Source organism: Hibiscus syriacus, unplaced genomic scaffold (assembly GCF_006381635.1).
Source record: "Hibiscus syriacus cultivar Baekdansim isolate YM2019G1 unplaced genomic scaffold, ASM638163v2 tig00005406_pilon, whole genome shotgun sequence".
NCBI classification, from domain to species: domain Eukaryota; kingdom Viridiplantae; phylum Streptophyta; class Magnoliopsida; order Malvales; family Malvaceae; genus Hibiscus; species Hibiscus syriacus.
The window spans coordinates 155,427-181,959 of record NW_024062056.1 but is presented as its reverse complement, the minus strand read 5'-3'; the positions used below and the strand labels follow the sequence as shown (position 1 = coordinate 181,959).

At 37.8% G+C, this 26,533-nt stretch overlaps 1 pseudogene; it reads left to right on the top strand.

Moving 5' to 3' along the window:
• The first annotated feature begins 19,844 nt into the window (after window positions 1-19,844).
• Window positions 19,845-21,276, top strand: LOC120199203 (annotated as a pseudogene).
• Window positions 21,277-26,533: the final 5,257 nt, after the last annotated feature.

Sequence of the window (26,533 nt, the reverse complement as noted above, 5' to 3'; positions counted from 1 at the left end):
TCCATGCAATTAAACTATCTTCTTGATGTATAATTCAACATACATAACCATTGAAAAATCAATTTGAACATGAATGAAATGCACGGTCTTTGTCAATAGATCCACAATAACCCAAATTGAATCCTTTTTGTTTGGTGTTAAAGGTAACCCAGTTACGAAATACATCGTAATTCTTTCCCATTTCCATTGAGGAATAACGATCGGTTGTAAAAGTCCTAAAGGCACTTGATGTTCAGCTTTCACTTATTTGCAGGTGAGACACTTTGCAACAAACTTTAATATTTCTCTTTTCATGCCTGACCACCAGAAACGCCCATTCAGATCTTGATACATCTTGTTCCCTCTTGGATGTATAGTAAAAGGACTATAATGTGCTTCATAAAGAATATCTCTCTTCAACTATTCATCATTTGGAATACAAATCTTGCCTTTGTAATATAAACATCTATTTGATTTTACTTAAAAGTTATTGATTCCACCTTTTTCCACTTGTTCTATTTTTATTAAACATTTATCATCTTTCCTTTGAAATTTCTTTATCCAATCCAAGAGTAAAGGATTTATCTTCAATTTAGCCATTAAAGCACCATTTTTCTTTAACGCAAGTCGGGCATCTACCACGCGTAAGCTGCAAAAGTCTTTCGGGTAAGAGCATCAGCTACCACGTTGACTTTTCTGGGATAATAATCTATGATTGCATCATAGTCTTTAAGTAGCTCGATCCATCTCCTTTGTCTTAAGTTTATCTCCTTTTGAATCAACAAGTACTTTAAACGTTTTTTTATCTGTGAAGATATAACAACGCTTACCATATAAATAATGGTGCCAAATTTTCAGTGCAAATACCACCGCTGCTAACTCAAGATCGTACGTCGAATAATTATTCTCGTGTGACTTAAGTTGTCTTGAAGCATAAGCTACTACTTTTCCATCTTGCATTAAGACACATCCCAGACCATTATGGGAAGCATTGCTAAAAATTATATAATCCTTGTCCGATTATGATTATACTAACACTGGAGCCTCTATGAGAACTTTCTTTAAAGATTTGAAACTCATTTCACATTTATCCATCCATGTAAAAGGAACATTTTTTAACAACTTGGTCAAAGGGGAGGAAATCATCGAAAAGTCCTTTACGAACCTTTGATAATATCCAGCCAAACCCAAGAAACGCCGTACTTTCGAAACATTTCTTGGAACTTCCCAATATAATATAGCTTGAATTTTTTGAGGATCTACCCGAATCTCTTCTGCAGAAACCACATGTCCAAAAAACATTACTTTTGATATCCAAAACTCACATTTAGACAGCTTAGTGTAAAGCTTCTTGTCTAGAAGTGTTTGAAGAATCACCTGCATATGGGCGTCATGCTCCTCATTTGTCTTTCAATAAACTAAAATATCGTTAATGAAAATTACCACAAACTGATTGAGATAGAGTTGAAACACTCTATTCATAAGATCTATAAATGCAGCTGGTGCATTGGTTAAACAAAATGGCATAACAACGAATTCATAATGGACATACCGAGTCCTAAAAGCTTTTTTTGAAATGTCATTCTCTTGAATCTTCAACTGGTGATAACTAGAACGTAAATCAATCTTAGAAAATACCGAAGCTCGTTTTAGTTGATCAAACAAATCATCAATTCTTGGGAGAGTATACTTATTCTTTATGGTCACCTTATTGAGATGCCGATAATAAATGCAGAGACGCATCGAACCATTTTTCTTCTTTATAAATAATACTGGTGCACCCCACGACGATACAATGGGTTTGATAAATCCTTTATCCAATAGCTCTTGAAGATAAGTCTTTAGCTCACTCAGTTCTTTCGGGGCCATTCAGTTAGGAGCCATCAAAATTGGTGTTGTTCCATGCATAATCTCAATTTGAAACTCAACCTCCCTATCTAGAGGTAATCCTAGTAATTCCTCATGAAACACTTCTGGAAACTCTTGAACAATCGAAATTTCTTCCAATCTTCTCTCTTTAGCTCGAGTATCGATCACATTAGCAATGAAAGCTTGACACCCTTGTAATATGAGCTTCTTAGCTGACATTACATATATCACATTAGCTAAATGATTGAGTCTCTCACTGTCCACACTTACTTTTTATCCATCAAAACTTTCTAGCACTTCTCGCTTTAATTGATAATCAACATTGGCATGGTAATGATATAGCCAATCTATTCCCAAGATAACCTCGAACTCGTCAAAGGGTAATTCCATTAGATTAGCAGGGAAACCAATTCCCTGAATCCTTATGTGACACCCTCGACATAAATGATTTACCCATGCACTATGCCCTAATAGGTTAGTCACAATCACCTTACTACTGTCCGCTCTTGTGGGTACTATAAAATAAGTGCGGATATGTGTGTAAGTATACACAATCGAACAAGTAATAAAGTGATAAGTAGAGTATCGTATCCACAGGGAATTGGGGAAATTAAATAGGTTTGTCAAGGCACTTTACTTTGTCACCTAAGTAAAGTTAGCGATGGTATGTACAAATGATAATGCTGTGGCAAAATGAGATAGATGTTGTGGAAATGGAATGGTGGTATGGTAGCAAATGGATATATCGGACAAAGTGGATGAAAATGTCGTGGCAAATTCAATTGTGATAAGTTCAAATAATTAGAAATGTCAAGGCAAAATAAAATACAATTTCTGGATTTAATATATAAGACTTTAGCTTTCCCACACGACAAGCAGTTATGGGAATGACTGGTAGGAGTCACTAAGAAAATCTAAGTCTATTTCTTTGAATGGTATTTCTTCTATGCCTAGCCTGCCTGATAGAGTCTACTAAGGTGCCCTATGCTATCTCTAGTAAGGGACTCGACAGATTAAAGATGCCTTGGCAAAACCGATTGGCGTAAACCCCTGCAGTGATTCTATTGGTCCAGATAATAGGATATGTCTCGGTAATACCTTTTTACGGTAGCATTAACATCTAACCTATCGGTTATGCTCCACTTCTTTTAGTCAAATGAAATCCTATCATTTTCTTTAAGGTGGATTAGACCTAGTTACTACCTAGAACCCCTTGTTTATGTAGTTCCTCCCTAGCTTCTCTCGAAGACTAAAGATATTTTGCCAAGGCATTCTCTCGAACCCTAAGAACTTCCTAAGGAAAGGCTACTCTCATAGCTCATACAACCTTAAGGCATTAAGTTTCATAAACAAAACAAATTAAAGCTTATAAAGACAACCATTCATTGAAATAAAACTTAAATATCCAAGCAAACTCCCATAAAATAGGATTAGTTCATGGTGGGGTTCGAAATAAATAAGCACAAAGTAAGTTTCATTCGTTCCTTACAACCCAATAACAAAATATGAAAGCAAATAACTAAGGGAAGGAGAAAAAGCCTTTGACGTGCACTTTCAAAGCTTCCCTCGGCCACCACAAACTGCCCCCAGCGAACTAGCTCCTCTCAGATGTCTAGAACGCCACTCCCTCAAGCTTGTCACGGAGAAATGCCATGGCAAGTAGGATTGACAGAGAAATATGAGACCTTATCTCTCTAACTTTTTAAGCTCAAATCTGGGTGAAACTAAAGTCTCTAACATTGTGGTTTTATCCTCTATTTATAGGGGAAAATTAACCCTTGAACTAAGAGTTGACTTTCCCAAACTATGGTTAACTTGCTTGGGAGTCGGGCAAGACAAGTGATGATACAACCTGGGTAGCTGGCATGAGTGACCGTCATAATCTCGTTGCAGGCGCCCAAGGACATCCAATATCTGCAGGGTCAGGCAGCGTCATCAGCAGAACCGACGGTTGCAGTGCCGGTCCCTCCAGGCGAATCTTCGAGGTGGATTTCTCGGGCAGAGCTCTTGGACAGTTGGATACAGCTGGCTTCAAAAAAATATCTTCTCGCACTTTGAGCACTTTCAAAATGCCGGTTGAACTTGGCAAATTCATTTTTCTCAGCAATCTCCTTATGTCACGGCATTTTCTTTCCTCTTTTGCTTCCTCTCAATACCTGCACATCATCAGACAAGTACTTTTCCCATAAAGTAGCACCGCTGTAAAAATAAAATGCCACGGTAAACCGAAATCCACCACATGCAACTAAATGCTTCTAAATGCATCTATATGGTCCTAAATGAGCCTTTAGACATTCAATAACTTAAGTTAAAAGGTCCCAAAATGTGGCCTTTTACGGAGTTATCAAACCCCCAAACTTAAGCTATTGCTTGTCCTAAAGTAATGGATAGTAATAAGCAAAACAAAAATACCATGGCAAGTTCAGAAACCAAATAGTTTCATGGAATAAAATTTCATCCCTCAGCACATATGGCTTCAACATGCTAGACTAGGTCGAGAAATCTAGTATTGTCCCCTAAGGCAAGATTCTTTTTGTGTGTGTGTGTGTGCGTTTTTGTATCCAGTCCATGCTTAGTAAACTTAAAAATTTTCTAAGCAAGCTTTCTTACTTTGCCATGACATTTTCAAAATATACTCCCGCCTTGCCTTTCTTTTCTTTTATTAGTTCTGCTACGAGGGGAGTCAGGCCATCACTCTATCATCCCACACTCTAGGTGAAAGGGAGCATACCTTCCACCCCTGAGCTAGTCAGGTAGAGTCATCCCGTGACATCTTTCATTCACTCATATGCCATGGCATAGCGGAGTGTCCCTCTACAGATATACCGAGGCATTTATTCATAACTTCAAAAAAAATTTAAGCATATAAATGGGGCGTTCAACATTCAAAGTTTTATGCCACGACATTTTAAGAATTCTCTTATAAAAAATTTCTAAGTTTCTCAAGCATGGAAAACATACAATCGTGTAATCAAGGGTTTCAAAGAAGCAAGTCCTAGAGTTGGTTCTATCATCCTCAACCAGTCATGTATATTCTATCCTAGCCATCAAATTAATCATCATCGGGCATCCTTAACTAATTCCAGAAAACTATTCAAGCAATTACTAATGTCATGCCATTTTTAATTTACTACTACTATTGTACACTGATGCGAGAACCCTACTTTCCCCAAACTTGAGAGAAGCATTGTCCCTAATGCTTACTAAAACTAAGGAAAATAAAACTACATGCTATGAATGCAATGCAAATGCAAGGTACCTTGGCTTAAGCGGGTGGTGGTGCAGCGGCTGCGCGGCGAGTGCGCTTTCTCAACTTGGCAGGGCTGGAATGTTCGAAGTCAAACGTGGGTGTGGCTGGAGGAGTGCTAGGTCCTTCTGGAATGGTTGGGAGTGGGGGCTCCTGATACTGAGATGCCTTCCTAAGGCGACGTCGGCTTCTACGCAAAGGAGCTTACCGTGGCATCTCGAATTGTGCCTCCTCTGTTGACTCTGTGGGCTGTGGTACATCAGGGTGTTCTTTTTCCATTGGTGCAGCAGGTTGCGGTATATCAGGGTGTTCTGCCGCCAAGGGTTCAACATGATGGGGAGATTCTGGACGATGAACAAGTTGGAGGTTGGCTTCTTGATCGGCATCGGGTGATATTACATGGACGTGATCAGGGTCCTCGGGCTCTTCGGCTTCAGCAGGCTGGGGACTCTCTGCACCATGCGATTGAGGGGCATCCGTTTTGTCAAGATGAGGCATTTTTGCAGATACCTCGGCATCCTCATTTGGTGGCACGAGTATGTCAGGGAAGACAGGAATGGTGAAGTTTGTGTGTGGGATGAATTCCATCAAGGCGCTTGTGAGAAATTTATCTCGTCGTTTGTCATAGGCGAAATATGTCATCAGTTTGTCAGACAACTGCCCGATATGCTCTTGAGTGTGCTGGACTGCCTGTTCCAGGGCATTTGAAGTTGCCCTGGCATATGGAAATGGTGTAGCGCGAGATGTGGTTACCTCTTTTTCCTTCCCTTTGGCTTCCTTGTAACCTAACAACAGAGGGATTTTTGCTTTGGTGACTCCAGCAATACCCGGTAAAATCTCATCAAATATTTATTCAGGGACCTTCTTTTTACGGCACAAGGCGGTGATGAGATTTGGAAATACCAGGGAACTTGCAGCTCGATTTAGGCACAAATGAGCATGTTCCACTATAATCTTCCCTACATCAATGGCTCACCCAAATATGATCGAGTGAAGCAAAAGCATTCGCTGGAAGGACATGGTAATGTTGTGGGAAGTGGCCAAAAGTTTGTGCTTCATGAAATGATTCCACGACTTCACATGTGGAAGTAGCCTCTCTCGGTCCACGGTCTTGCGGCTCATTTGTTGACCATTCCATTGCGTGTCAGGAAGACATAGGTCTTCCAAGATGCCTTGTTATGTTTCGTTGTCAGCTTCTTGAGCGAAACGAGCATGGTGGTCTTCAGTAACCTGCAGTTTAAAATAACGATTAATGGCAGAAGGAGTAAAACAAATAGAAATGTCGCGAACTGTCACGGCATGCTTGTTTAGATCAGTGATGTTGGAGTAAAACTCCTTCACTAAAGTGGCGTTGACGGTGGCATGATGCTTGGAAAATTCCTACCACTTATGCTTTGTGACAACATCAAGAACCTCACTCTCTAAGGCAGCATCTTTCTCCTCAGAGAAGACAAACCCCAACTCGATAAAGACACGGTGGTTTTTAATTGTTTGGAATCGTTCACGGGCGAAATCATCCACAAACTTTGGTGGTGAAGATGATGCAGGGGGACGTGATCATACCATGATGAGAACACACAAATGAACTAAGAAGAAAACTTGGTTTGGTCGGCTATGGAGGTTCGGTCAAAAGGAAGGAAGAAGATGAAAGAAAGTTAATGTAAAAAGTGAAATGAAGATACAAACAAAATGAAGATTTTTGGGGAAATGTTAAATAAAAAGGTGGGGTCTAGGCGAGAAAGAAACAAAATGAAAGTAAATAAAAAACTAACCCCCATGACAAAAGTCAAAAAGTTAAAAATTTCCCTCCTTTTACTATTCACTTTTGCCGCCCAAATTTCACAAGCTTGCTCCATACTCTGCACGTACTAATCATGTGGGAAGTCCCTTGCAACAAAAATAAAAAAAACATAATTAATTAAAAATAATAAAGACTAAAATAATAGTAAAATAAAAATTATTTATGCACATGAGTAAATTTAAAATGTCAGCGCATCCTTAAGATGTCGGACCAGTGTCGACGTCATGCAAGAGCAGCGTTGACTTGTCACGCACATGTGGAATTCCCTGGTAGGCCTTTAAGCGCTGGCCATTGACTTTAAAGATGGATCCATTGTCCATGTTCTTGATATCAACAGCACCATAGGGGTAAACATGGTGAACTTCAAACGGTCCTGACCAACGTGACTTTAGTTTACCAGGGAAGAGTTTGATCCGTGAGTTGAAAAGCAACACTTTCTGGCCCACATGAAAATTTCGTGGCAAAAGATTTTTGTCATGCCACTTCTTAGTCTTTTCCTTGTAGAGCTTGGCATTTTCATATGCTTGTACTCGAAACTCCTCCATTTCATTCAAATCGAGCAATCGTTTCTCCCCAGCAAGTTGTGCGTCGAAATTTAATTTCTTGATTGCCCAGTATGCCTTGTGTTCTAACTCAACTGGGAGGTGACGGGCTTTTCCATATACCATCGTGAAAGGCGACATTCCCAGAGGCATTTTGAATGCCGTCCTATAGGCCCACAATGCTTCATCGAGCTTGGGGGACCAGTCTTTCCTTCGAGGGTTCACCACATTCTCAAGGATTTGCTTGACTTCTCGATTGGACACTTCAGCTTGCTCATTTGTCTACGGGTGATATGACATGACAATCTTATGTCGCACTCCATATTTATATAATGCCTTGGCAATTAATCTGTTATCGAAGTGGGTGCCCTCATCGCTGATGATGGCTCTCGGTACTCCAAATCGAGTGAATATGTTCTTGTGAAGGAACTTGAGTACCGTCTTCGAGTCGTTCCTCGGTGTAGCCATTGCTTCAACCCACTTCGAGACGTAATCCACCGCAAGAAAAATGTATAAGTCTCCAAAGAAAGATGAGAATGGTCCCATGAAATCAATGCCTCAAACATCGAAAAGTTTTATCTCCAGAATATTTTGCAACGACATTTCTTGTTGTCTGGAAATGTTTCCAGTTCGCTGGCATCTATCGTACGCCTTGCAAAATTCGTGGGCATCTTTAAATAACGATGGCCAATAGAAGCCCAATTAGAGGACCTTTACAACAGTCCTCGAGCCTCCAAAATGCCCTCCACAGGTTACTGTATGGCAATGGTGTAAGATATTACTTTGCTCTTCTTCGGGGACGCACCGTCAGATCATTTGATCAGCATATTGCTTGAACAAGTACGGCTCATCCCAAAAATAGAACTTGGCATCATGTAGAAACCTATTTTTGCCCTGGCTATTTAGTTCATAAGGAAAAACACAACTAACAAGAAAATTAACAAGGTCAGCGTACCACGGAATTGTCGTGGCATATAAAATTTTTTCGTCAGGGAATTCTTCTTTAATATCAAAAATGTCATGGCATTCTGAAATGCTCTCTAGCCTAGATAAGTGGTCTGTCAGCTGATTTTCAGTACCCTTCCTATCAATTACCTCTAATTCAAATTCTTGCAAGAGTAATATCCATCTAATCAGTCTAGGCTTGGCATATTTCTTGTTCACTAAATATTTTATAGATGAATGATCAGTGTGAACTATAAATTTGGTGCCTATCAAGTATGGCCTAAACTTGTCAAATGAAAATACCACGGCAAGTTATTCTTTCTCAGTGGTCGTGTAATTCAACTGTGCATCATTTAAGGTATGACTAGCATAATAAATTACATGAAAAATTTTACCTCTACGTTGCCCAAGCACAGCTCCCACGATAAAATCACTTGCATCGCACATTAATTCGAACGGGGCTGTCCAATCTAGAGGAACTACGATCGGTGCAGAGATAAGTCTTTACTTCAGCTCTTTGAATGTGCCATGGCATTTCTGGTCAAACATGAATGGTTGGTTCTGTTTAAGAAGGGTGCACAAGGGCTTGGATATTATGGAGAAGTCCTTGATGAATCTTCAATAAAATCCAGCATGTCCAAAGAAACTCCGAATGCCCTTGACAGAATTTGGTGGGGAGGCTTCTCGATCACCTCGATCTTGGCCTTATCTACCTCAATGCCCTTTGCAGAAATCTTATGGCCTAGAACAATGCCTTCTGTTACCATGAAGTGGCATTTTCCCAATTCAGCACGAGGTCAGCCTCCTCACATCGCTTCAGTACCTTTGCCAAATTGTTGAGGCATTTTTGAAAGTTATCCCCAGAAACAGAAAAATCATCCATGAAAATTTCAAGATAATCCTCAACCATGTCAGAGAATATGGCTTGCATGCAGCGTTGAAAAGTTGTCGGGGCATTACAAAGTCCAAAAGACATTCTTCGAAAAGCATAAGTGCCATAGGGGCACGTGAATGTGGTCTTCTCTTGGTCTTCTGGTGCGATGGCAATCTGGTTATACCTCGAGTAACCGTCCAAGAAACAATAAAATGCCTTGCCAGTAAGTTGATCCATCATTTGATCGATGAACAGCAAAGGGAAATGATCCTTCTTGGTGGCCTTGTTAAGCTTGCGGTAGTCCATGCAGATTCGCCACCCGGTGACCGTGTGAGTAGGTATCCATTCGTTATCTTCACTCGTCACCACGGTCATGCCTCCCTTCTTGGGCACGCATTGAATTGGACTCACCCACGAACTATCCGAAATGGGGTAAATTACTCCAGCATCAAGCCATTTGAGAATCTCCTTCATCACAACTTGCTTCATGATTGGGTTCAATCTTCATTGTGGCTCTATAGATTTTCCGTGGCATTCTTCCAGCAGGATTTTGTGCATGCAGATTGTTGGACTTATTCCCTTCAGATCTGCTGTCGTCCATCTTAACGCTTTCTTATGCCGTGACAAAACACTTAGCAAACTATATTCTTGGTTAGGAGTGAGGGCTGAGGAAATAATCACAGGAAAAGTTTTATCACTACCCAGACAAGCATATTTAAGATGTTGTGGCAAATTCTTAAGTTCTAGGGTAGGAGCATATTGTAATGAGGGTTTGGGAGGAAAAAATTCTTTAAACTTTAAAGGTTCAAAACGTGTACCTAGGCTAGATTTAAGGAAGCTAACATGCTGTTCCTCGAATGAAAAATCATTAGGCACTCTAACCTTTAAGTCTTCCAATAGCCCCTCATCAAGTCCCAGCTGAAAGAAATTATCCTGGCAAAATTGATATGCTTCTTTTGTTATTACTGTATCCACTTCTAAAATGCTCTGGCATTCTTCAAAATCATCCATGTACTTGAGAGATCGAAAGACATTCACAGTGACTTGTTGATCGGCCACTCGTATGGTCAGCTTGCCCCTCTCACAGTCGATGAGAATACGATTGGTAGCTAGAAATGGTCTCCCCAAGATGATGGGCGTTGTGGTGTCGACCTCACTGTCCAGAATCAAAAAATCGATAGGAAAAATGAACTTGTCGACCCGGACGATGACATCTTCAATTCGTCCCTCTAGTCGAATGTGTGAACGATCGGTTAATTACAAGATGACCGAGGTGGGTCTCGCATGTCCTATCCCAAGCTTTACGAATATTGACTTAGGCATCAAGTTCACACTTGAGCCAAGGTCACATAATGTCTTTCGAAAAAATTTGTCTTCTATTGAACATGGGATGATAAAGCTGCCCGAATCATGTCTCTTTGGTGGCAGCTTACTTAAGGAAGAGCAAAATTCTTTTGCAGTGGCAATTATTTTATACTGCTCAACCTTTCTCTTCTTGGTAACAATTTCCTTAAGAAACTTGGCATATGTGGGCATTTTTTCCATCACCTCTAAAAAAGGAACATTGATTTGTAGTTGACTTAGAATGTCAACAAACATTTTAAACTGGATATCTTCATTATGCTTCTTCATTCTTTGCAGAAAAGGAGGTGGGGGTCTGGCTTCCTATATTGACGGGGTGCGAACAGAAGTTGCATTGGCATTTTTATTTGCCCCCTCAGTTTCTTTTCTTGACGAACCCTCATCCTTATCCTCTTCTATTGGTGCTTTTCCACCACTACTTGATCAGCTCGCATAGTTATAGGGGGTGAATCATCCTTCGGTCTTCCCTTAAAATTGTCTTCAACATTAATTTATGTACCACTTCGAAGAGTTTGCACACTGCAGCTGTCCTTTCCGTGAGGTTTGGTGACTTCAGTGTCACTCGGAAAATGTCTTGGTTTGCGTTCTTGTAACGCTGCGGCAATTTGACCAATTTAACTCTCCAACGCCCTTAGCGATGAACTATGGCTTTGAAGCAGGGCTCCTTGATTTTTTATGGAGGTTGCATGGTCTTACAACATTGTTTTTGTTGTTGCAATAAACTCTTGCATTGTGGCTTCCAAAGAACTAGTGTTTGATGAAGATAGCCCTCCCTTGTTAGAATTATGCCATGGCATATTCGATTGATAACCCTGGGAGTTATTGTAATTCTGATGCCGAGCTGGTTGATGTGCATTGTTGGATCCTTGATTTCCCCATGAAAAGTTTGGATGTTGACGCCATCCAGGATTCTACGTGTTGGAATAGAGGTTATTGTTACCTCGATTAAAGTTGCCTACGAAGTTGATGGATTCTTGATTGGTCGGGCAGTCAATCCCTTTGTGATTGTCGTGGCATAATAAACAAGCTGAATGGGTGCCTTTACTTCTCTCACCTCACTTGGCCTTTGCAAATTCTTCAGCATGTTGGTGATAGCAGTAAGTTGGGCCGACACGTTATCATTAGAATCTAGCTCGAAAGATCCGTGTGACTTGCACCCAGCTCCAAGCCGTGTGGATGGAAACTGATAATCATTAGTGGCAATCTTATCCAGAATGTCAAATGCCTCTACTGGTGATTTTTCAAGCAGCGTCCCATTTACCGAGGCAACTAGCATCATCCTCGTGATCGCGTTAACTCTATTATAGAACATCACCACTTGTGTCCAATCTTGAAAACCATGGTTTGAGCACTTGCGAAGCAATGCCTTGTATCGATCCCAACATTCATACATCGACTCGTCATCAGCCTGACGAAAGGAAGCAATGTCGTTCCTCAGTTGGGTGTTCATATTCGGAGGATTATACCGCAACAAATTGTTTTACACAAATCAGTCCACGACTCCATTGAACCCGCTGGAACGACACTCAACCATGCCCTTGCTCAGTCACGTAGGGAATACGGAAACAACTTTAATTTCATAACATCTTCGTGCACCCCTTATTGGTGGAAAGAATCGCATACCTCCAAGAAGTTACGAATATGCTGCCTGGCATCTTCATTTGGCATGCCCCCCAAATTGTCCTATAAAGTTCAACATATTGAACAAGACAGGTTTGAGTTCGAAGTGGGCTGCATGAATCTCTGGTGTCACTATTCCAAGATTTAAGTCATCTAAGATTGAGTTTAAGTGATCACGAATGGCACGAGGTATGGTTGTATTCCCAGCATTTAAATTTTCCCCGACATTCTGATCCTCCTCATGACCAATACCTTGATTTCTTATTTGGTACATGTTCACACACGTTGAGCGCGACTTCTTTGTCTAAAAAACCTCTTGATTTCAGGATCAATCGGTTCTAATGGCTCTTCAGGGTTGCTTCAGGTCATGTACCTAGAAAAATAAATGAAGAAAAATTAAGGAAAGTAACAAGTAAAGCTAACTAAAAAGAAAATATGAACAAATAAAATAAAAATGCTATGAAAAATCAATTTAACTTCTAGTTGCCAACTCCCCGGAAACGGTGCTAAAAACTTGTCCTCTCTTGTGGGTACTATAAAATGATTTTGGATATTCCAGTTGCCAACTCCCTGGCAACGGCGCCAAAAACTTGTCCGCTCTTGTGGGTACTATAAAATGAGTGCGGATATGTGTGCAAGTATACACAATCGAACAAGTAATAAAGTGATAAGTAGAGTATCGTCTCCACAGGGAATTGGGGAAATCAAATAGGTTTGTCAAGGCACTTTACTTTGTCACCTAAGTAAAGTTAGTGATGATATGTACAAATGATAATGTTGTGGCAAAATGAGATGAATGTTGTGGAAATGGAATAGTGGTATGGTAGCAAATGGATATATCGCGGCAAAGTGGATGGAAATGTCGTGGCAAATTCAATTGTGATAAGTACAAACAATTAGAAATGTCAAGGCAAAATAAAATGCAATTACTGGATTTAATATATAGGACTTTAGCTTTCTCACACGACAAGAAGCTATGGGAATGAGTGGTAGGAGTCACTAAGAAAATTTAAGTCTATTTCTTTGAATGGTATTTCTTCTATGCCTAGCCTGCCCGACAGAGTCTACTAAGGTGCCCTATGCTATCTCTAGTAAGGGACTCGACAGATTAAAGATGCCCTGGCAAAACCAATTGGCGTAAACCCCTACAATAATCCTATTGGTCCAGATAACAGGATATGTCTCGGCAATACCTTTATGCGGCAACATTAATATCTAACCTATCGGTTATGCTCTACTCCTTTTAGTCAAATGCAATCCTATCCTTATATCTAAGGTGGATTAGGCCTAGTTACTACCTAGAACCCCTTGTTTATGTAGTTCCTCCCTAGCTTCTCTCGAAGACTAAAGATATTTTGCCAAGGCATTCTCTCGAACCCTAAGAACCTCCTAAGGAAAGATAACTCTCATAGCTCCTACAACCTTAAGGCATTAAGTTTCATAAACAAAAAAAATTAAAGCATATAAAAACAACCATTCATTGAAATGAAACTTAAATATCCAAGCAAACTCCCACAAAATAGGATTAGTTCATGGTGGGGTTCAAAATAAACAAGCACAAAGCAAGTTTCATTCGTTCCTTACAACCCAATAACAAAATACGAAAGCAAAGGACTAAGGGAAGGAGAAAAAGCCTTCGACGTGCACTTCCAGAGATTTCCTCGGCCATCACAAACTGCCCCCAACGAACTAGCTCCTCTCGGATGTCTAGAACGCCACTCCCTCAAGCTTGTCACAGAGAAATGCCACGGCAAGTAGGATTGACAGAGAAAGATGAGACCTTATCTCTATAACTTTTTAAGCTCAAATCTGGGTGGAACTAAAGTCTCTAACATTGTGGCTTCATCCTCTATTTATAGGGGAAAATTAACCCTTGAACTAATAGTTGACTTTCCCAAACTATGGTTAACTTGCTTGGGAGTCGGGCAAGACAAGTGATGATACAGCCTGGGTAGCTGGCATGAGTGACCGTCATAATCCCGTTGTAGGCGCCCAAGGATAGACAAAATCTGCAGGGTCAGGCGGCATCATCAGCAGAACCGGTGGTTGCAGTGCCGGTCCCTCCAGGCGGATCTTCGAGGTGGATTTCTCGGGCAGAGCTCTTGTACAGTTGGATACAGATGGCTTCAAAGCATATCTTCTCGCACTTTTGAAATACCGGTTAAACTTGACAAATTCAGTTTGCTCAACAATCTCCTTATGTCACGGCATTTTCTTTCCTCTTTTCCTTGCTCTCATTACCTGCACATCATCAGACAAGTACCTTTTCCATAAAGCAGTATCGCTGTAAAAATAAAATCCCACGAAAAAACGAAATCCACCACATGTAACTAAATGCTTCTAAATACCTCTATACGGTTCTAAATGAGCCTTTAGACATTCAATAACTTAAGTTAAAAGGTCCCAAAATGTGACCTTTTACGGAGTTATCAACTACTAATAGGTTTTAACTAAATTCTCAAATCTTTCACTAGTTTACTACTAACATAAGAGTAAGTTGATCACGAGTCAATCAAAACTAAAACAGGTTTTTCAACTAACTGAAAAGTACCTGAAATGATTTCAAGATCATCACGATCTTCATTAGTCTTAATGTTGTATACTCAAACAGTTGAGCTCACTTTAAGATGGGTGGTTGACTCAGACTGATTCATTCCTCAACCTTGTTCTTTACCTTTATGAGATACAGTAGCAGATCTCTCTGTTTGTGTAGGCTCTCCAGTCATCAATGTGTAATCCTGGATAAAATGTCTTGTCTCTCCATTTTTAAAACATGCTCCGGAGACCCTTCGACATATGTCACTATGTTGTTTACCACAATGCTGACATTGTGTTGACTTTTCTGCTCCTAATTCAATTGATTGAGTCTATCTAGGTCTCACAATATTAGATCCACTACCTGAGGATGCAACTGACTCTGATCTAGTATGAGGTTGAAAACCTGAACCTTAACTTTTCTTGGATTATGATGCACTTGACGAGGCACCATCTATCTTGTTCCACTGGGTCTTTTGCTCCCCAAATCTCTCATTTTGATCCCGCTCCAAGGCTTTAGCTCGATTCACCACTTCTTGAAATGTAGAAAGATTCAATGATACCAATAACTACTTCAATCTATGGCGTAAACCCTCTACAAACCAGTCACAAGAATCCTCTTCAATAAGGACCAACTCCGCTGTAAATCTGCTCATCTTGTTGAACTCTCACTCGTACTCATACACAATGCAATTCTCTTGCTTCAAACTCATAAATTCTTGTTTCATTTGACGAATAAACTGGTCGCCTATATACTTATTCTTGAATTATTCCAAAAAGAACAACCAAGCCACTTGATCTCGAGAGGATCTCATTGTCACATTGGTACACCATATTCGTGCTTGTCCTCGCAGCAATGAGACTACACCATCTAATTTCTCTATTTCGGAACAATTAAGACCCTCAAGCATAATCTTAAGGCTATTTAACCATAAATTCGTAGCAACAGGATTTTCCTTAGATTCTCCTCTAAATTCAGGTGCTCCTAAACTTCTTAGCACCTTAGCCACATTCATCTTAGGAGATGAGGTAGCATATGGCTGGAAAAGCATTAGAATCGCGTCCAACGTCTGAAAAAATGTCCCTTGATCTTGTATAGGCACGCCCTGAGGCGTTTGTTCTTCACCTTGCCTTCTTTGGGCAGGTGAATTACTGCTACCCTTATTTTTATCCCCCACTTCACTTCGGGAGCCCTCATAGTCTGACATCTATTAAGATCAAATCACTATTCTACTAGTAAGGACAACATACTAATTACCTTATCATATTATAGATATTTAACTTTTAGTTGCATGTCAACTTTTTAAAACAAAATTTGTTTCATTTTGAACTTAAAATCAATTAAATCATAGCTCTGATACCAATAAATGTAACACCCCTAACACAAACCTGACCTGAATACGAATTCGAGTGTCACATCAACTTTTCAAAACATTTACTCTTGACAAGTGCATATAAAATTAAAACTCTAAATTATATTTTAGTGGTGAAACCCTTATAATAAAATTTCTATTAAAAATTTAAAATAAAAATACATCATTCGATAATTTACATAAATATAAAAGTGTATGATTACAAAACAGATCAGAGCATTACATTTCAAAACATGTCATACATTATAACAATTTATAAAATAACAAAAAACCTACGATTTAATTTGTTATGATATGATCTTTTGCGGGAGTATGTTGTCCATGCTTAGCTTTAACCCTCTGCCTTCTTCAAACCTACGTGTGAAACAATCACACGCTAAGTCGTTGACTTAGTGAGGCAAGTACGAGTATAATAAAACATGGTAAAATCTTTTCTTACTCATCTCAAAGAAATCATTTCATAAGAAGTTCGATTTACCATTCATGACAAGAATGTATACTTTATATAGTGTTTGGTTTATATTACTTTGTTTTTAATAGCCTAATGCATACTAATAAGAATTCTAGGTATTTGAGTACGTTGAGGTTGTGACTAATGCAGTCACCACTGCTCACATAATTTTCATCGAAGTGCCACATATTTGTCCCAAAGGACCACATAGTTTTGTCCCGAAGGACCACATAGCACTACAACAAAATTGTACATTTGCGGCATTTTTTTGACCACATAGAACCCTCGACTCTTGGGATGCCAATTATACCTCTAATTCTCATATATATACCTTGGGCTTGAGCTTTATCATTATTTTTAATTTCACTATTTAGAGTATGTCTTATTCTAATAAAGTACATTCACATATGGTTCACTTTCAAGTATATCACTTTTGGCTTAGCACATAGATTATTTTCATATATATTATTTTTGTATAAGCATATTCATATATCAGATGTTCATAATCATGTACATAAAACAATCAAAACATAGCATTAGAAATATAACTTAAATAAAACATTATAAAAATATGGCATAAAAAAGAAATAAAAACAATTTTTGATCGAAAACTTTGAGGTTGGCTTATCTCAGGCCGTCCTCAAATCAAATATAAACAAATGAGTTTCACTCACATTTGCCTCACGTATGTCCTAAACCAATCCTTTTAACTTTCGATCAATCTTGTACTATACCAAATCTTTCGCTACTCGTTCGATATAAATCTACATATCAATATGTCCAATATCAATACCAATTTTCCATAATTGAATAACCCATTAGCATTTACATAAACGAAATAAAACACTTAATTTAGCATTTCAAGCTTAATAGTATCGGTAGCCCTCCTACAGTAGCAATACTTCTCTTCTATGGTATCGATACTCTCTTCAGTATCGATACCATTTTGGTATTCTAGAATTCCATTTTTTATTACAGTATCAATAACTTCCTCTTGGTATTGATACCTCCACATCAGTATCAATACTCTTCAATCAGTTTCGATACTAATCATAATATTCATCCTTTTTTCCAGTAATACCCTTATAGTATCGGCATTATTCTTCAAGTACCGATATTCTTACCTAGAATTCATTTTTTTCACTTCGCATTTTTCCAAAATTTCACCTAAATCTCATACCTTTAATTCCAAGTAAACCCTTAAACTCTTTATAAATTACACCACACAACTTAGGTCCATTAATCCTCTTATAACATCTAAATTTCTCCTTAGAACACTTGGAACTAAAAATCATATCAAATATTCAAACATGTTCTTAATCCTTTCTAATACTTCTAACTTCTTAATTAGACCCTTGACAAGTCAAATTTTTCATTACAAATCCAAATACTAAACCATATCAGCAAATCCCTTACAAATCCATTTTACTAATCCATTGCTAAATCACTAATTTCTTAGTTTTAATCAACCTTAAGGTTTTCCTTAAAGCTTATATATCACTCAATGCCTCAAAACCAAACCAAAAATGAAAAGAAAAACCAACTTGAGACACACTCACCTTATCAATAGAGTCACGAGAAGAGAAGATGAAGAAGAAAAATGAACCAAGCTACCAGATACATATTTTTTCTCAACTTCCTAGGCTTAAAATATCTTTTAAAACGAATTTTAAATTAATATTCTGCTAAAAGACCTCTTTTCCATTCCATTCTTCCATCTTTGCTAATAAGTCTTAAACACAAATTTCCAAAATTAATCATTGACTTTTTAACTTATTCCAATTAAACCACTAAATTTTAAATTCTTACACTTTTGTCACCAACCCCGTGTTTGGGGTATTACAGATATGATGTTTTCAAATGAAGTTAAAATTGATTTTCAAAGTTTTCTTGCTTAAGTAAGTCTCTTGGACATTAGTAAGTCTTTTGAGTAAGATGATAAGTCTCTCGTGCCATCTATAAGACCTCCGGGCATGATGTTTTCATATTATATTCGTGAAAAATAAGAAAGTGATTTTCAAAGTTTATTATTTGATTTTCAGAAAATGGAATTTTGAAAAGTAAGAAAGTGATTTACAAAGTTTCTAACCCAGTAAAATATTTCCAAAAACTAGTAAGTCCTACGGCCATCAATAAGTCTTCCAAGCATGATGATTAAATCCTCTGAGTTATCTGTAAGTCTTCTAAGCAAGATGTTTAAAAGTTTCCAAAAACTTTGGGTCATAGTTTCGAAACTCCTAGAAAGTTTCAAAGTTTCGAAACTAGGCAGAACAAAATGTTTAAAAGTATCGAAACTTTTTTAGGAGTATCGATACTCTTAGGCTAGTATTGATACTTTCAGTCTGTTTTGGTCAAAACGTTGCCCGAGAGGCCCTAGACCCATAGTATGACAATAAATGTGATCGAGTAAGTGTAAAACATTAGAATAACTGCTAAGGAGTTAAAATTAGGCTAAAATGGATGAAATAGTTGTAGGGGTATCGATATTGTAGAGAGGGTATTGACATGGTTAGGCCAGTATCGATACCAAGGTTGAGAATTGGGATTTAAGTCTAAAGAAAGTATAGAGGTAAATGAGGTTTCCAAAAGCTTATAATTCCTCTCAAATAAGACGATGAAAACATTTATTAATGTTAATTTCAAACGTAGAAACGAGAATAAGGTAAGGTGAAATAAGACTAGCTTTGTTTGAATGCTCGGGAAAACGACTAGGACACCCGAGTTTCTTTATAAAAGATAACATAGTCAACAGTATAGATTCGGTTCGGATATCCTTAGGCCCTTCTAACTAACTAAGTTTACTGAGGCCTTAACACTCTTTAAAATAAAGGGTGGGTTAGTCAAGGGTATGGTTTTCGATATAGAGAATTTCGGGGGTTATATCCAGGGTAGACTATAGGGGTGTATGATCTCCGAGATGTAGAACTCTCAGTCGCACCATGATGTCTACCATAGCGTAGAGAGTGAGTATTCTCGAATACTCACTAAAGCAGTTTTAAAGCATACATAGCTTAGGGGCAAGGTTCAACACTCAAGGAGTGGGCTAGTAGAACATAACATATAGTAGAATAGATAACAGTAGACCTTATACTAGTAGACTTGATAGCTTGAGCTTTTCAGTGATGCAGTTAGTATGTTTTAGCCATTAGTGTGGTGTTGAGCTAGTTAGCTTAGCCTTCGGATGTTTTCATGGGTAGGTTATTAGATCAATCAATTGGGAAGCCGTAGATAAACCAAGTTTCAGACATGTCCAGTGTAGACCAGATGTACGTCTCAGCGTTTTTATCGGGCATGTATATTTGTAAACATTATTGTCCAGTTCAGTCGTAGATTCAATCAAGTTGGTCTGTAATATTTTTGAAGTGTAAATATTTTATTTTGGAGCTCCCCTTTAGAAAATAGTTTTATTATATTTTCAGTTTATTTTATGGTCGTTTTAAACCAGGAGAAAGTAAGTTTAAAGTTAGTTAGCCACTTCGGTAGTTCTGTGTGGCATCCTACATCGGTCGACTATGTGTCGTACAGGCCTTGGGTGTTACAAAGTTAGATTAGGTTAACTATAATTATATATTTATATAGGTTGATTAGGGTTAATTCGTTTAATGTCATTAAAGTTTAATTTTTACAAACCAATCCTTAATATCTTTAAGTTTGTGAATTATTTTATATTGACATACCCTATTTGCATGATTTTCCAATTTTATGTTAGCTTTAAAAAAATAGGAGAAATTCCCTTTAGGACCATATAAAATATCCGTGTTTTTACACTTAGGTTGCTTAGTGCTTTCTTTAATTAATTCAATTTTTGCATATAAATTTAGTTTTCAGTTCGATTTAGTCATTGATATTCTAGATGTTTGTTACTTTCGAATCAAAGTACTAAATATGTTGTTTTCCCTCTTATTTTTTGTTAGTTGCTATGATTAAAAATAAATAATTGTGTTTAGATCCTTCTAGGTTAGTTTTATGCATTTTTTCCACTGTATCCTTATGCCTTTATTATTTTACTAATCTTAGCCTATTGTTTTTTCTTTATTTCTTCCAGTCAAACAAACGTCACCAAAATCCTCGAAAAAGCCGGCCAGTTCACCATCTTCATCCGACTAATGAAAGCGAGCCAAGTCTCGAACCAGCTCCTAGGCCAGCTCAACAACACCAACAATGGCATCACCATCTTCACACCCACCGACGATGCATTCTCCATCTTGAAATCCGGCACTTTGAACACCCTCTCCGATGAGAAGAAAGTGGAGCTGGTCCAGTTCCATATCATCCAAACGTACCTATCTTCCTCCCGGTTTCAGACCATTAGCAACCCTTCGAGAACGCAAGCCGGGAACAACGGCGACGACAAGTTCCACTCAATATCACCACCGTCGGAAACACCGCCAATGTTACCTATGGGCTGACCAACACCAGTGTTTCCGGCACAATATTAACCGACGGTCAGCTTGCCGTTTATCAAATCGATAAGGTTCTTCAGCCTCTCCAAATATTTGATCCCAGTCCTCCGACGCCGGCACCGTCCAAGCCAAAGAAGAAGAAAGAAGATGTGGTCGATAACTCAAGTGATGATTCCACATCTGATAAATCCGAAGACGTGAGCTTCACCGTGGAAAAAAAAGTTAGTTGTTTTGTGATCAAAGCCACAGTTATTGCATTTTTTGCACTGTTATAATAAAATCAAAGGTCAATCTCATGAATGTTATAATTATCATCATCATCATTATTATTATTATTATTAAATCTCGTTTTTATATTGTATTTTCATCATACGAGAGTCCATTGCTATGACGAATCAATTTTATTAGTTTTATTATCTTTTATCTTTATTTTACATAAAAAAAAATTCTTTATTTCATAAAAAAACTGTTCAAAAGATAAAAATGATTAATTAACATTTTCAAATTAAAAAATTAAATGTAAAACAGCATTGCAAAATATTTACAAACTCAAAATTCAAATTAAATTAAATCAAAGAATCATAAAATAATATATTATATGATAAACGTAATGTATATACTAGCTAATAGCCTAATAATTCGTAAATATGTATGATTTGATACATCACTACCGTAAGTAAATCAAATTAATACGTATCTTAAACATAATGCATAAAACATTTTAACCAATTGAAGTATATGGAATGATAAAGTGGAAAAACAAGTCTTCCAAAAGCAGGAGAGTTGCTTGTTTGTTTTTCATACACGAGTCGCATGTGAACACTGTTTTGATATATAAACATTATTTTATGATCATGTGAATAGTAGCAACCGTAAAAATTAGGATACTAAGCTAATTGAAAATAATCCAAACTCATCATAATTCTCAACATATTTCGACCCAAGTCTTTTTTTTTCCTTCAAAAATTCGGGTTAAAGACGAGTTGAGTCAAGTTTTACTTTTTAGGTTTTGAAATAGCAGATCCCCAACTCGAATAAAAAATTTTAGGTTTTACTTTTCTCTTTGCTGGCACTTGTGATGCTAATGCTGGAGCAGTAAGAGAAATAAAATTAATGATAAAATTAATTAAAAAAGGGGGAGGAGATCTATGAATTTACAAATCCAACAAAAAAAGGGCACATGGGTCGGATTCTTTTGTGTTCACTTAAGAGTGGGTTGTTCTCCCCCAACTGCCTATTTCCCAATTCCAATTCAACTGTACAACTTCTCAATCAAAACCAAAACCACCTCCTCATGTGTGTTTTAACTCTAGGGTAAAAAACCTGCTTGCCTACAACTAGAATTATAAGCTGAGCTTTCAACATTCACAGGTATGAAGGCCTCAAAGCTCGGCCCTGACCTCGGTACTGTTGTTAACACAGCTCCACTGGCAGTGCCTTCTTTCCAAAAATTTTAATTTTAAACCAGCATGCGTGAGCACCATATTTATCCATAAATTTAAGCAAATACAATTAATCGGTGTCTGAGTCTATAGAAATAATCTGTCACGATAGAAGGTGAGTTAGGGTTTGAAGAAATCAATTTGGAGAAATATCGAAGAAGAAAATTGGGAGTGAAGCAACATCAATTGGGGGAGGATGGAAAGGAATTAGGGATTGAGAAGAGATTAGGGATTGAGAAGTTACCTGAAGAGATTGGGGCTGAAGTAGAGATGAAAGGGGGGTCACGTGGTGAGGAGAAACGAGCCAGGGTCTATTTGGGTAAAGGGTGTAGTTGGGCTCCACTGGATATAAACCCAAATTAATTAATATTATAGGCACATGTGGGATTTGGGGTATTATGAATTTAATAGTAATCAGAGGGTTGGAAGGGCTGAGATGGGTGAGTCATCAGGGAGTTAGTTATTTTGTTATTTGGCTGTGCTGCCAGCTGTAGGGTACCTGTTAATATATAAAATTGTACCGAATCTTTTGAGGATTATTCTAATGAATGAATGAGCACATTTTCTGTACCTATTTCTTCTATTTCTTAAATCCCTAGAAAATTCTTCTATCCTAAATCATAACAATTGGTAATCAAAGCTAAGTTTTGTGATCCAAAAATCCATTTTTCATGCTGGGAAAGACAAGAAAGATGCAAAAGAAGGGAGCCATTGAGGCACCGGAACAAGAAGTAGAAGTGAAGGAAGAAACCTTACCAGCTTGGTGGGTTGAGCAGAAAGTAGAGTGGGAGGACAAAAATGGAGGTAAACATCCATGTTTGATTACGGTTCTTAGTGAGCATGAAAAGTATACTTTTCAACCTAATGAACCAGGGATATTAGCCTCTAAACCTGTGGCATTTACTGATCATCAAACTGTTAATCCAAGGTTACAAGAAGAAAATCGGATAGTTCTAGTGAGATTAAGGGGGGAGGAGATGAACATGTGCACAATAGAAACTATTTTAAGAATTCTTTTGGGAACACAAGTTCTGTACTACCTAGACCAAAATTGGAGCTGCCAATGTTTGATGGTAACAATCCTAGGGGTTGGATTAGGAAATGTCAAAAAAAATTTAATTTGTTTGGAATATCAGAGGAGCAGAAACTGGAAATAGCTGCTATGTATTTAGTGGGGATGGCTAAGACCTGGTTTGATGGTTACATTATGCAGAAGTATAGAGTGACATGGCATAAATTTGAGGCTGATTTGTGTCACAGATTCTGTGAGAAATTATTCTGATATTATTGAAGAATTCAATAAGTTGATGCAGAAGGGGAGTGTAGAGGAATATCAAGAAAAATTTGAAGAGCTAAGACCCTATTTATTACAACAAAACATGCATCTGAGGGAGGCTTATTTTGTTTCCAGTTTCATTAGTGGTCTCAAGGAGGAATTAAAGCATAAGGTAAAGGTGTTAGAGCCCAAGAATTTATCTGAAGCTTACAGGCAAGCAAAACTTTATGAATTGGCTAATGAAATTGAAGGGAAGAAGTACAAATCTGCTAACAAATTTTTTTCTTATAATCCCTCAAATATATAACAGAGCAGTGGGAATAAGGGATTTTTGCCTAAGACAACTCCTCCTACTACTAATACCAAACAGAGTTTATTGGAATACAGAAGAGCCAATAACTTGTGTTTTAAATGTGGAGAAACATTTGTTCCAGGACATCAATGTAAAGTCAGGCAGTTGAACTGCATTGGAAAAGAAGAGGACTCTGCTGAACAGGAAATGATAGAAGGTGAACAAAAGGAGGGGGATGAAATAGCAAAAGAAGCATTGGAAATTTCTATTAATGCCATTACAGGAAATGTGGGGCATACTACCTTGAGGATTCAAGGTTTTCTCAGAGGTAAACCTATTAATGTGTTGATTGATAGTGGTAGCACCCACAGTTTTGTGACACCTAAATGGGCCAAAGAAGGGGTGAAAGTGGTTCAGACTCAACCCTTAGCTATAACAGTAGTTAATGGTGAAAAACTTTTTAGTACTGCAAAAAGTAATATGATGAGTTGGAAGATGCAAGGTTATGAATTTCAGCATGATTTCCGAGTATTATCTTTGGGAGGCAGTGATATGGTATTGGGGGTGGACTGGATGGAAGAATTTAGCCCTATACTAATGGACTTTAAGGCAAAGACCATTAGTTTTGAGAAGGAGGGGGAGACTGTGGTGATAAAAGGTACTCAGAAGTTACCAGTACTAAGACTTATTACAGGTGATAAGTTTCAGAAATTAGTTAAAAAAGATTCTGAAGTGAGTGGGGAAATTTATTTGTTGAGTGCTGAAGCTGAGGATAGTATGATTCCTCTATTTTTACAAGACTTATTATAGGAATTTCAAGAAGTATTTGAGGAGTCACAAGGAATGCCTTCTAGAAGAAAACATGACCATGCCATTATTCTTAAACAGGGGACACCACCAGTTAATTTAAGACCCTATAGGTTTGCTCATCATCATAAAACTGAAGTTGAAAAGCAAATTGCTCAAATGTTATCCTCTTCTATCATACAATTAAAAGTCCTTTTGCTTCTCCCTGTTTACTTATTAGAAAGAAGGATGGTACTTGGAGGTTTTGTGTGGACTATAGGCAACTTAACTCTGCTACACTTAAGAATAAATTTCCTATTGCTATAGTGGAAGATTTATTGGATGAGTTACATGGGGCTAATTGCTTTTCAAAGATTGATTTGAGATCTGGTTATTGGCAAATTAGAATTAAAGAAGAGGATATTCATAAAACTGCTTTTAGGACTCATCAAGGGCATTATGAATTTAAAGTTATGCCTTTTGGCCTTACTAATGCTCCAGCTACTTTTCAAGCTTTGATGAATGATCTGTTTGGAGCATATTTAAGGAAATTTGTTCTTGTATTTTTTTATGATATTCTAATTTACAGTCCTAGTATGGCAGAGCATAAGAAGCATATAAGAGTGGTGTTGGAAATTCTGCTGAAGAATAGATTATATGCAAAAAAGAGTAAATGTTTTTTGGACAGCAGCAGGTGGAGTATTTGGGGCACTTAATTTCTGCTAAAGGAGTATCAACTGACCCTACTAAAATAAAGGCTATGCAACTGTTTCCTTTACCTACAAATTTGAAAGCTTTGAGAGGATTTTTAGGTTTAACAGGGTATTACAGAAAATTTATTAACGGGTATGGAGAATTGAGTAAACCCTTGACTAATATGTTGAAGAATGAAGGGTTTCATTGGTCCCCAGAGGCTAAAATGGCTTTTGAAAAATTAAAAAGAGTTATGTGTGAAGCTCCAGTGTTGGCTTTACCAAATTTTGATCAGAAATTTTTTTTAGAAACTGATGCTATTTCTAAAGGAATTAGGGTTGTTCTATCTCAAGCAGGCAAACCTATAGCTTATTTGAGTAGGGCTTTGGGTCCTAAGCATACATATCTTTCTATTTATGAGAAGGAATATTTGGCTATTTTGATGGCAGTTTCACATTGGAGACATTATTTGGAGAGTGGCTCTTTTGTAATCAAGACAGACCATGAACCTTTAAAACATCTTCTAGAACAGAAGTTAACTACAACTATACAGAAGAAAGGACTTACAAAGTTGCTTGGGTTGGATTATACCATTCAGTACATGAAGGGTAAGTCTAATAAGGTAGCAGATGCACTCTCTAGACAGCAGACAGATTCTGGTGAATTTTTACAGATGGGAGTCACAATTATAACTCCTACTTTGATAAATGATATTGAAAAGAGTTATGAAGATGATGTTATATCTCAAGAAAAAAATTCCTATTCTAGTTATTCAACCAGACAACATACAAGATTGGAAGTTAGTAAAAGGGGTGTTGTATTTCAAGAACAAGATTTATGTGGGTAGCAAAGGGGAGTTGAGACCAGAATATTATTGTGGCTCTACATGATTCATCACAAGGAGGGGATTCAGTTATTCAGGCTACTTATCAAAGAATTAAGTCTTATTTTTTTGGCCAAGAATGAAGACTTTAATTCAAGACCATATTCAACAGTGTGAAGTTTGTCAGAGGACCAAAATAGAGCATATTCTTAAGCCAGGA